Source organism: Anas platyrhynchos, chromosome 1 (genome assembly GCF_047663525.1).
Source record: "Anas platyrhynchos isolate ZD024472 breed Pekin duck chromosome 1, IASCAAS_PekinDuck_T2T, whole genome shotgun sequence".
Classification (NCBI taxonomy): Eukaryota; Metazoa; Chordata; class Aves; order Anseriformes; family Anatidae; genus Anas; species Anas platyrhynchos.
In genome coordinates, this window is record NC_092587.1 from 54711617 (window position 1) to 54722352 (window position 10736).

Consider the following 10736-nt stretch of genomic DNA (forward strand, 5'->3'; position numbering starts at 1 on the left):
GTGTTTCTGTCTTCTATGCCAAGAGGTAAAAGCCAGGAAGTGCAGACATGAGGGACATTAAATTGTTGACTAGGCACTTGTGCTTGCTAAAAACAGGGCAGAGGTAGTTCCAGATTCAAGCTGGGTACACGTTTTGGAAGACCTGGGTGAGACGGCAAGGGCTTGAGGCTCATGCCAGGAATGCAAAGACAAGTGACAATTACACATAAACTTGGGGAAAATGGTGAGCATTGAGGGTTGGTGGGAGTGAAGACTTCAAGGCCTGAGTGGAAGATCTGGGAGGGTTAGAGTCCCAAGAGCAGGGAGGATGCTTATTGGAGGTCTCCATGCAGGTGGAGGAGGTCAGTGGGGTTTTGTTCAGGGTCCTTGGGGTTTGGACTAACGGGATGAGCACTCGTAATGAGGTGGAGGAATGGACAAGGAAACAAAAGCAGATGCCCATATAGGACCTTTTATTTTGAGTCTCATTCATCTTCGAATAGCTTCTCCTGTGGTTTGACATGTACCAGACGATTCATTTGGCAAGGGGTGGAAAACATAACCATGTGCATCCTAATAGGCCTCTTTAGTCCTCTGTCAGGCCCAGAGCTAGGGCTATATATATCTTAGTAAATGCGGTGATCTGTTCTATCTGAGACCAGCCCTCTTCAGGTTTTTTATTTGCTTCTGAGGAAGCAGTTAGAAATATGTCCTCAGGAAGTTCCGGGGCTGTATTTGTACATGTTTCTGGCCCCTTGAGGTGAGATGCTGGTAGATTGGAGGTGCCTCTGTCACACTTACGAAAGCTGAGGAGTGAAGGAGGAGGGAGGAGCGGAAATGTGTAGCCATACCTTCTAGAAAAGTTTTCTATGGTTCAGTCCTTCAGCCTGTCCACTTGGAGAGGAACATGCCACCTGATGCCTAGTCTGTTTGGCCCACTCCCTTGGGGCTAAGATGCCCATCACTGGCAGGGTCTGTGCACCATAGATGTCTGGCTGGGGAGCTACCATGGGTGAGGCTCAGCTCAGGCAATGTGGACCCTGCAGTGTTGTTGAAGGAAGAGCCCTAGAGCTGTAGACAGCTCTGCTGCCCGGTCAATGTGTACAGCTCACCGTGGAGACCTCCAGTCACCTCATTCACCCCATCACATGTTTTCTCAAGTTCCTTCAAGGTACGGAATTGAATGATAGACTCTCAGAATTGCTTGGGTTGGAAGGGACCTCTAAAAACCATGTAGTTCCAGCTCCCTTGCCGTGGGCAGGGACACTTTCCCTGATCAGGTTCGACCAGGTTGCTCCAAGTCCCATATGTCCTGGCCTTGAACACTTCCACGAAGGACACATGCATGGCTTCTCTGGACAGCCTGCTCCAGTGCCTCACTACCCTCATGGTAAAGAGCGTCTTCCATATATCAAACTTGAGGTGAGGACTCATGTGAACCTCATGAAGGTATCTACCAAGGGGTTGGCCCTTTAAACTGGTTTCCTGCGGGTTTGTGGTCTTGCAGGTACGAAGGGGGAGGGAGGGAGAGAAGGTATAGGGCAGGAGATAGTGCTATCTCCGGGAGAGGAAGTGTGTGTCAGCGCCAACTTAGGAGAAACTGGAGGCCCTGTGAGAGTTCCTTGCCCTGTGATAGCTGTAGGAAAGGAGAAGCAGGGCAAGAAAAGGGGTATGAAAGGCTGGGAGGCTGGAATAGGGTTTGTACCGGGGTGGGAGGACAAGAAGGAGACCTTCAGCTTTGCAGCGGGTGCTCACACGGACACAAGTGTGCGTGCCTGCACCCAAAGCACCATGGAGCAGCCATGGAGGAGGTCTCAGGCAGCCCCTTGAGCTTCACCTCAGCTTCCAACCACATGCAGGACCTGCCCCATGTCAGGGCTTTCTCCTCCATTCAGAAGGCTGGGTAACGTGGCAGGTTTCCCCTCCGCTCCAGCCTCCCGAAGCACCCAGACAACCTGCTTCGTTTGCACCTCAGCCGTGTGGGTGGATTTTCCATGGTGGTAAAATGGGCATCTGCTGGGCCCAGCTAGGCTTCAGAGGCCATCTCGGTGCTGCGCTCTGCTGTCACACCCACACACATCTACACGCGCACACACCAGCCCCACATGGACATCTCTCGCCTTCCTGCCAGCGGAAACCGTTGCCCTTTGCACGCCTGGCTCGCTCTGAAGATGTTATCAGGAGGTGGGTACGGGGGGCTGAGGTGCCAGGCCTCTTCTCTACAAGCGCAGCTCCTTCGCTTGATGACTTGCCTTCCCCCGCTCTCCCTCTGTGATCTCTCTCCCACAGTTATACCACGGTGAGTGGCAGGCAGAAGGTCCCAGTCAAAGGCTTCTGACAGCTTCTCAACCCACAAACCAGTCCCGTCTCTTGAGCTCGCATTAGTTAACTCACAAATGGCCAGGGAATTATTGCAGAAGAAGCTCATACTTTTCCAAGGCTGTTGGCAATGGCTAAGAATGGCACTTGGGTCTGAGAATTTAAGGAGCAGAGGGCTCCCCATCTGCCCTGCAAGGCTGGAAATCCAGCCCTGGGTGAGCCGGAGGTAGGGGTTGATTCGCACCAACCTACTTGCACCCATGCCTTCAAGCAGTGATGCTTATCTGCATCAACCTCAAATCTGTTAATGTGCCTCAACCACCGGGGAGCCCAAAACAATGCAAATTGCAGCTCACCTCTGAGGTGTTAGAAGTGACCAAGCCCCACTGGTTGCCACTGGGGACAGCTGCAGTGCTTCAAAGTACACAAGGGAAGGGAGTGCCCAGCAAAAGGAGGGAGGACAACGGGTCTCCTGACCCACCGCCACCCATCCTGCAGGCATCATTTTCACTGACCTGGTCCCCTGCTCTGAAGTTCTGGCCACACACCAGGTGTTTAACAGAGCAGTGTCCTACTGCAAGACTTGGGCAAAGCATCCCAGAAGGAACAGGATGAGAACTTTCTGTTGCTCTGCCCTTTTCCACCTTCCTTCACACATGATCTAACATGGTGATGGGAGGACAAAGAGAAAGAAAATGAGTCATTGGACATACGTAGAAAAATGGGTGCATGCTTCATGGGGTGCCTGATGCTCACTGCATTCTCCTGCTGGCCCCACACATGCTTTTATGGGCTCACGGCATTCTCCCATACACACATTTTGTTTTCCATGTGTCCTTGATCCTTCCCCTGAAGTAATGGAATGGAGCAGATCACTAGGAAGGGCTCCCAGGTAACGCAGCTCTGTTCCTCCAGCAATTCAGTACATCCTTTGAGACAAGGACCCACAAGATTACCATTCCACACACAGTCCAAAACTCCTCCCAAACCCTTGCTTCACCCCGACTCCCACTTCTCTCCATCTGCTGTGTCAGAGGTGTTGTTTGACTCTTTAGAACACTTATGGAGACTTTGCAGTTACACCAAGCTTTCAAGGTTATTCCTTTTATTTTTTTTTCTTTCTTTTTTCTTTTTTCTTTTTTTTCCCCAGAATTTCCATTTGTTCATACTTCAGTCTGAAGCACTCCCCTGACCCCAGGACAGGCTTACTCCTCCCCCCCTCTCCGTAAGGTTGCCAGCTGCAGAGGCAGAACTGCTGTGCCTTCATTGCAAAGGCTGCACCAGGCGGGGACAGTGGTGTGCTGGGTCAGCACACGGTCTTGACCTGGAGAGTGGCAACATGAACTCTGTGGAAATGCAGAGATGATCACTGCAAAGCCCTCTGTTTGCTGCAGTGTTTGTTGTTGTTTTGTTTTTTTCCACTTTCCTCCCCTCTTTAAGCTCCTGTGCCTGCTCTAATCACCACTGCAAAGAGCTGTGCAGAGAGATTTCTGAGCGCAAAGTGCAGGGGAAGCGGTGGGAGGGTCAGGTGAGGACTGAGAAGGGCAAGAGGAAAAGGTCAGTGACGCAAGCCCAGAGCGATGGCTGTCCCTCAGCTGAGCTGCTCTGCTGTTTGTCCGTGGTGCGCTATTTCTTCTCGGCAACAATTCACACATCTGGGGACCACAGCTCCTTCCACCGCCCACGCTCTTCCTCCCCCCTCACGGGGGCTGAGCAGGGGAGGGGGGGAAGGAGGGAGAGAGCTGCTGCACCAAGCTGTCGGCATCGTTTCCAAGACGGAAGGGGGGAAAAAAACCTCAGAGTGGTCCTTTTTGACCACCCTCTGGGCATTGAGGATGTCTGATAAAGGAACCTGCAGCTTGCAAAGGGGAGCAAGAGAAAGAAAGAGGGGATCCTTTCTGTTGGGGTGCAAGGGAGGGAGGTCAGCAGTGAGGAAATGCACTGACACCTTTCTTCTTCAAACGCAGAAGCAATGGTGCAAGTTTCCCTTGGAATTAAGGTGTCAGCCGTGGACACATGACTAAGGGATGGGACCCTGGTGCCTGTGGACACACGTTGTCCTTGGGCTGTTTCCAGGGTAAGCATGCGAGTGGAGCCAAGAGCTTGGCCCTCTCCGTGCTTCCCACCTTAGCTGCAGCTGTGTACGTGCATTTGTGTGTGTGAATGTGTGCACAGGTGCAGACAGAGGGCATTCCCCCCAAGACCTTCTCCACAGCCCGCTCCCAACCGTGTGGCTCAGCACCCTGACAAAAACAGCCCTCCTAGCCCAGTGCGGGCTGCGAGGGCTGTAATTGCTCTCTCGAGCTGCAGGGAGAGGAAGAATGAAACTACAAACTGCTGCAGTGCTCTGGGCCCTTTTCTGTTTCTTTTGCACAAGGTGCTGGAGCAATGCTCAAAAAGGCCTTTTCCAGAAGAGGAGGAAAGTGACATTCTGGTCTTGCCTTTCTTTCAAGGGACCAAGACCCAGTTCCCCCGAGGCCTCCATTTCCAAATACAGGTGCAATCAGTGGGATTAATGTGATGACAAGTGGCTCGGGCTTCATGTTTATAGCACTGAATCTGAAGTTTCACACAGAAAGTGCTCTGTGTCACATCTCTCGAGGAACAATTCCAGGCTCCTCAGAAGCCCCAGTGGAAAAAAAATAGCCATTTCCACACTGCTTGGCTTTTCTCCAAGTGGTGGTCCCAGAGTGTTCACCAGGATTAGGTTAGCAGTTTTAGTAACTAGACCTTCCTACTCCGGGCCCCTGAGCTAGAAAATGGCCTCCTAAATGTGTGCCTCCATACCCTAAAGCCTTGTCTAGCTGCAGAGTTGCTCTGTTACAGATAGTCCATCCCAGAGGAGGAATCCCTGGGAGGAAAAGTCTTCAGGGAACCAGGGCCAGAGCTAAAACCATGACAGAGGTGAGGTCTCATGAGGGACGAGGAGCTCTTTGTGTTGACCTATTCCACAAAGCAGAACATCCCTAGGGGGAGTGAAGTGCCCTCAGGTCCTTGGGTCAGGTCATGGACATAGATTTCACTTTCCCATTTTATTCTTTCCATCCAGGGACACTGGCTGTGGCAATTGCCTTTCTCATCACATCTTTTGCCTCCTGAGGTAGAGAATAATGAGGACAGTGCTCAGGAGCAAAGAAGGTGGAGGAGCAAATAGGGGTCTGAACTTGGTAAGCCACAGAGCAGGGGGAAAAATGTCTCTCCTGATAAAGCCCAGGGGAGAGACAGGAATGCAATTCGATGTGCAGAACGGTAAGGAGACAAGAAGCTGCCGACAAACAAGTAACTTCTGTTCAGGTGTTTTAATAACATGAAAAATAGCAATTGCCATAGTCACAAGTCAGCAACCTCCAGAAGGGCTTAAGGAGGGGGGGGTGGGAGTGTTGGCCTTTGGATGAGTATGATATCATCAAGCATATTTTAAAACAAAATTCAACAATCTAATAAATCCCTTTCCAACAACTGCTCAGATAGAGATGAAGAAAACAAAGAAGCAAGGAGAGCTCTGAGCAGAATGAAGCAGAATGGAGGTAGTTATTGTAATGAATTTTACTATGGAGAAGGAAGTGGAATGTGATTAAATTGAGAGGAGGCCTTGCTAATCAGAGCACCTGTGGGTTTATTCCCTAGAATCTCCTTGCAGTGTCATGTCTTAACTTCAAACAATTTTGACTGTACAATAAATTTCTGAATTCTTCTCAGTGTATTAGGTCTGGAAGATATCATTGCTTCCTATTAGGCTTGTCAAGTATGCTCACAAACCCCTCTGCCTTTAAATAGAGAGAGGTATAACACCTTGACAAGCTGCAAAATAAAGCAGAGCTTTATATTTCCAAGACTGCCCAGGTAACAAGGTAATAATCTGCCCCAAGGACAAGAGCAGTCCCTGGTGCTGAATAGTAAACTGGCCAGGTAGTACTTGTTGATAATCTTGCTTGGGTACAGATTTGGTATTAGGCTGGTCTCTGAATCCAGTGCTACCTTCATAGATCATACAACTTGCACAGATATCTCGTCTTCAATACTGGTCTGTGAGTGAGTTCACAAGTTGCTCTGGCCATGTGTTCTCCGCTTTCAGTGCAAGGGGAACATTCAAGGACACCTATAGGCACATTTTAGTACTAGAAGCTAACAATGTCCCTGCAAACCTGGTCAGTGGACACCTGTTTGTGATGCAGGACCTTGTCCTTGGTCTGAGACTCTCAGTTCTTGAAGAAGATGGGAAAATGTCCCTCACACTTCTTTTTCTGATGTGGAAATTGAGACTCAGACAGGATGTGAGAGCCGTGTAAATACGTTGGTAATCCCACGGGTACGCCACCTTCCTTCCAGCTTGCGCTGATGAGCTTTCTATCACAGATGTGTCAAAGAGCATTTGCACATGCAGATACCACAATTCAGCTACCACTTGTCACACCGCTCTGCTCCAAACACGTGCTCTATTTCCCACACTATGTCCTTATGCTCAGAAAAGGGCGTAGATACAGGTTCCTCAGCCCAAGAGTACTGAGAGACATGGAGTGCCAGGCCCAGGGTGAGAACCCAGGTCTTCAGTGTGTGTCTCTCTAGGGAGTGACTCTGTGTCCGAGTCACCTTTGTGGCACCACGGGCAATGGCTCTGCAAATGTGACAGCTAAGCCTGCTCCACGCGCACCCATCAGGGAGGCAGGCACCCACACCTAAAAGCTCTCTTTGGTCTGCCGCATGGGTTCCAATCCTTCAGACCAAGGTCCTGACACTGCCTAGCTCCACACCAACATAGCAAGGAGTCAGAGCTCAGCTCCTGACTGAGAGCATCTCATGATTGCCCCATGTTCATGTTCATGAGTTCAAAGACGTGTGTTGACAGCCAGGCAAGCTAGGAGTGAAAGTGCTTGAAAGTAGCATGCTTCCCCTCCCACCCTTGTTTCTCCACCTCTCTGGGCCTGCGACCATCACTGACAGGGAGGGAAAGTGAACACCTCCTCCATCCTCTCCCACCTACAGCCCCAGACTTGTCGTGGGTCAGCACTCCTGCAAATATCTCGTCTTCCTACTACTTTTATCTATGTTCTTACACAGCCTGCAGGGCATGAAAATCCCTGCTCCTGAACATTTTGTTCATCTCTGTATATATTTGATGTCTTCTGCTTTTATCAGGCAGATTTATCAGGTTACTCTCTGTGGGACAGAAGTTGGAAGGGGAAGAAACACTGGAATATTGTCTGCTGTGTAGGTGGCCTTAACACTTTCTGGCCAGCACAGTGACCCCGTTGTGGACTGTGATCCCAAAACTTAAATTCTGTTGCTTAAGTGCCTCTCCTCTTTAACACAGTTACAGAGATTAACCTGAGGGCAGCATTTAGCCTATAGCAACAGCATCCCTAGGGATGCTGGAGAAGGAGGAACAAAAAGAGCTCGATGCTTTAATGTCAGCCCAAAGTTGCCATTTTGATACAAAGCAAAGCCTCTTATAGACTGGTAATGTGAACAAATTCAATAAAGAGATCGCTGATACAATAAACAGCAGTTCCCCGCAGAGCCATTTTAACAGACGTTTTTCGGAGTAGAACCACAATTTAAGGGGAAGATAACGGCAGATGTAATACAATGTTGTAGTTTTGAGAAGCACATGTATATGTATGGCAGGAAATTCAAAGTAAAGGTTATAGTTAAAAGAACATTATTTGGAAAGTACCAAAAATAACCTTAAAAGCGTCTAGAGATGTTCATAATGTATCCTGGCAGAAAGCAAACTTTGGCAGCCATCAGGGCGATCTCTGCCCTCATCCCCTCACCTCCTGCTGGCTCTCAACCCTTCCCACTGCTCAACTCCAAAGGGCCACGGGGACAGGACACTGAGATGGGTCTCCTGAGTCCTCCACTGAGCTCATCCCTGGTGAGTCGGATGATTTGTAAACCACAGGCAAGGCATCCCAGTTAGCCTGGGACTCCAGCCCCAGCAGAGAGTTGGCAAAGGGAAGGGATTTGTTTAACCTGAACGCAGCTAATGGGTTGATAAATCATGGGATAATTCAATGCCACAACATACTTTTGCCCTTCACAGTTCTTCACTCTGTCTGTACTTAGTGAAAGTGTTCCCCTGTTCACCTTTGCCATCCTGAAGAGACTCTCAGTGGACATGCAACTGAAAATGAGAAGTTTCAGCAGCACCACTCTGCTCTAATGAAAGCAAGAGGGGAGGAAAAAGATCAGCCTGCCCCAGCCTTGAGGGCTAAAAAAAAAAAAAAATTTACACTACCTCTGACAAACTGATCTAACCCAAACAACACCTTTAACCAAACCTCCAACTCCGCACTTTTACCTGCCACTTTAACACTGCGCAGCAGAGTTCACGGGTGAGTTTGCATGCCTCAGTCACCATTATGAGGACAGGAAGGTAATCACAAGAACACCTCGTATGTGTCGCTGACAATGTGGTTTTGCTTGGCTTTTTAACTTAAAAATGGTACCATTCCTGACAATGTCGATGTAAAGGAGATAAAAAGTGCCAGGTTCTCAGTTGTGCAATGTCCTGGGCAGTCAAGTCTAAAAAACATGCTGAAAGCAAGTGTTTTTATGTGTATTAGATGGGGTCTGGATACATATGTGTTACCTTACCCATATGTGAAACCCTGTCTTACTCTACGTAGTTGTTGCTTTAGTATATTCTCAGTGTGTTTCTGACAGAACTTGAACATACTAAAGGCAGTCTGTGTGTTTATGCATGGGTGTTTGACTGTCTGTTAGCTGATCTGTCAGACCATTCCTCCTTCCCCCACAATTTTGAAAAAAATCAATCCATTCCAGTTGCACTTGTCAACTGGAGAAGATCGGTGGGGGGAGAAGATCAGTGGGATTTTCTTTTCTTGATTAGCTGAGCAATAAAGGGGTGCTTTGTGCTTTCTTTCCCAGAGAGATCGCTCATCTGAAGGAAGGTGCAGATTTCTCCGTCTGAAGGACAAACGGGAAAAATGATGGTTAATACAAATACTGCATTGCAGCTGCAGAGTTGGCGATACCAAGAAGTTACTCACAGAGCACTTCATTGCTTCATCGGATGACTTCTGAACCAGAGGAAGTTGTGCTTATTTTAAGAGTTCCTGGGAACTGCAGCCTGTGGCCTGGTGATACATGGAGCTTCTTGTACCAGGATTTGGTGTAGAAAAGCCCTCAAAGCCAGGAAACAGTTTCAGGACAAGCCAAGAGCAGGTGCCACACACAACGTTATAATGCAGTGCTCTTATCAGTGCTCCTACTACTACTATCAACAGAGCCTGTCCTGTCTCCCACTTTCATCCCAAGCCCCACACACAGACCTCTGCAACAAGTCCCCTTCACCCAACCTTCACAGCTCCCACCAAGAATATATCCATGCCCACAGGGCCTAACAGCTGTCTCCAACACCCTGAGGACATGCAGGGCCATAGGCCATTTCTCTGGGACTGGCAAATATGACCTAAGCAGGTGCTGGAAGAAATGCTAAGAGAAGCTCAAGGCCTCAAGACCTTGAGACCCATTTCTTGGCCCTTCTTCAACTCATGGGCCATTACGGTTCCACCCTGGTGGGAACTTCCAAGGTGCAACTGGTACATTGTGATGACCAGGGCAGGTGAACGTACAGCTCATCTTCACCCTTGCTCCTCTTCGACAGGGGCTAACTGGTCAGATTCCCCATGTTTCCCTCACAGAGGGTGGCCGTAACTTGCCAGTGGTCAGATAGCTAGCAAGAACATCCATACGATGCCTCTGAGACTCCTAGACCATGCCAAGCGTGGTGAGGAGAAAGGTGTTGTGCTCCAGGCCTCTGCCTTTCTAAGTGAGTGCTTGATGCTGGGTTGGAACCTGAACTGCAAGGCTCTGCAAGGAATGGCCTTGACCAGCATTGCACCCTCCTTCAGAGTGGCTCCACACATGGTTTCAAATCACTGTTTTTCTTCGACACCCTCTCTTTTTGAGGTCTGATATCTTCTGAAATCCATTTCTGGTTTGGACTGCCTGTGACTAAAAGCTCATCCTCCTCCCACACCCTTTTTCCACCACATGAAACCAAGATCCCCTAGCTGTTACAGGAGGCCCCATCCTCTTGCTCTTACAGTCCTCAAAAAGAAACAGCCTGGGGGCTGACATTAGCCCCTTGCAGCTTTTGGTCAACAAGACCTGCTACCGGACCTGAACTTTGGCCTTGAGCTGCTTGCTGTAGGAGAGAAAGGTGAGCAGTGCAGAGCATGGTGACCACAATATATAAAAAAGGAGATTCGCCTCTTCCTGCCCCACACCAGTGGCCATCTTTGTACAGCCCAGACCAAACAGGAAATGCGATGTGCTGCTTTTCAGAGCTTTTTGTGTTTATGGAAAAAGAGAGGTGTGTGGGGAGATGTGTGTGTGCACGCTTGCTTGTGAAATAGGCAACCAGCAGGCTGGGGACTTGAATCTGTGTGTGGGGGTTGCCTGGGGAGGGG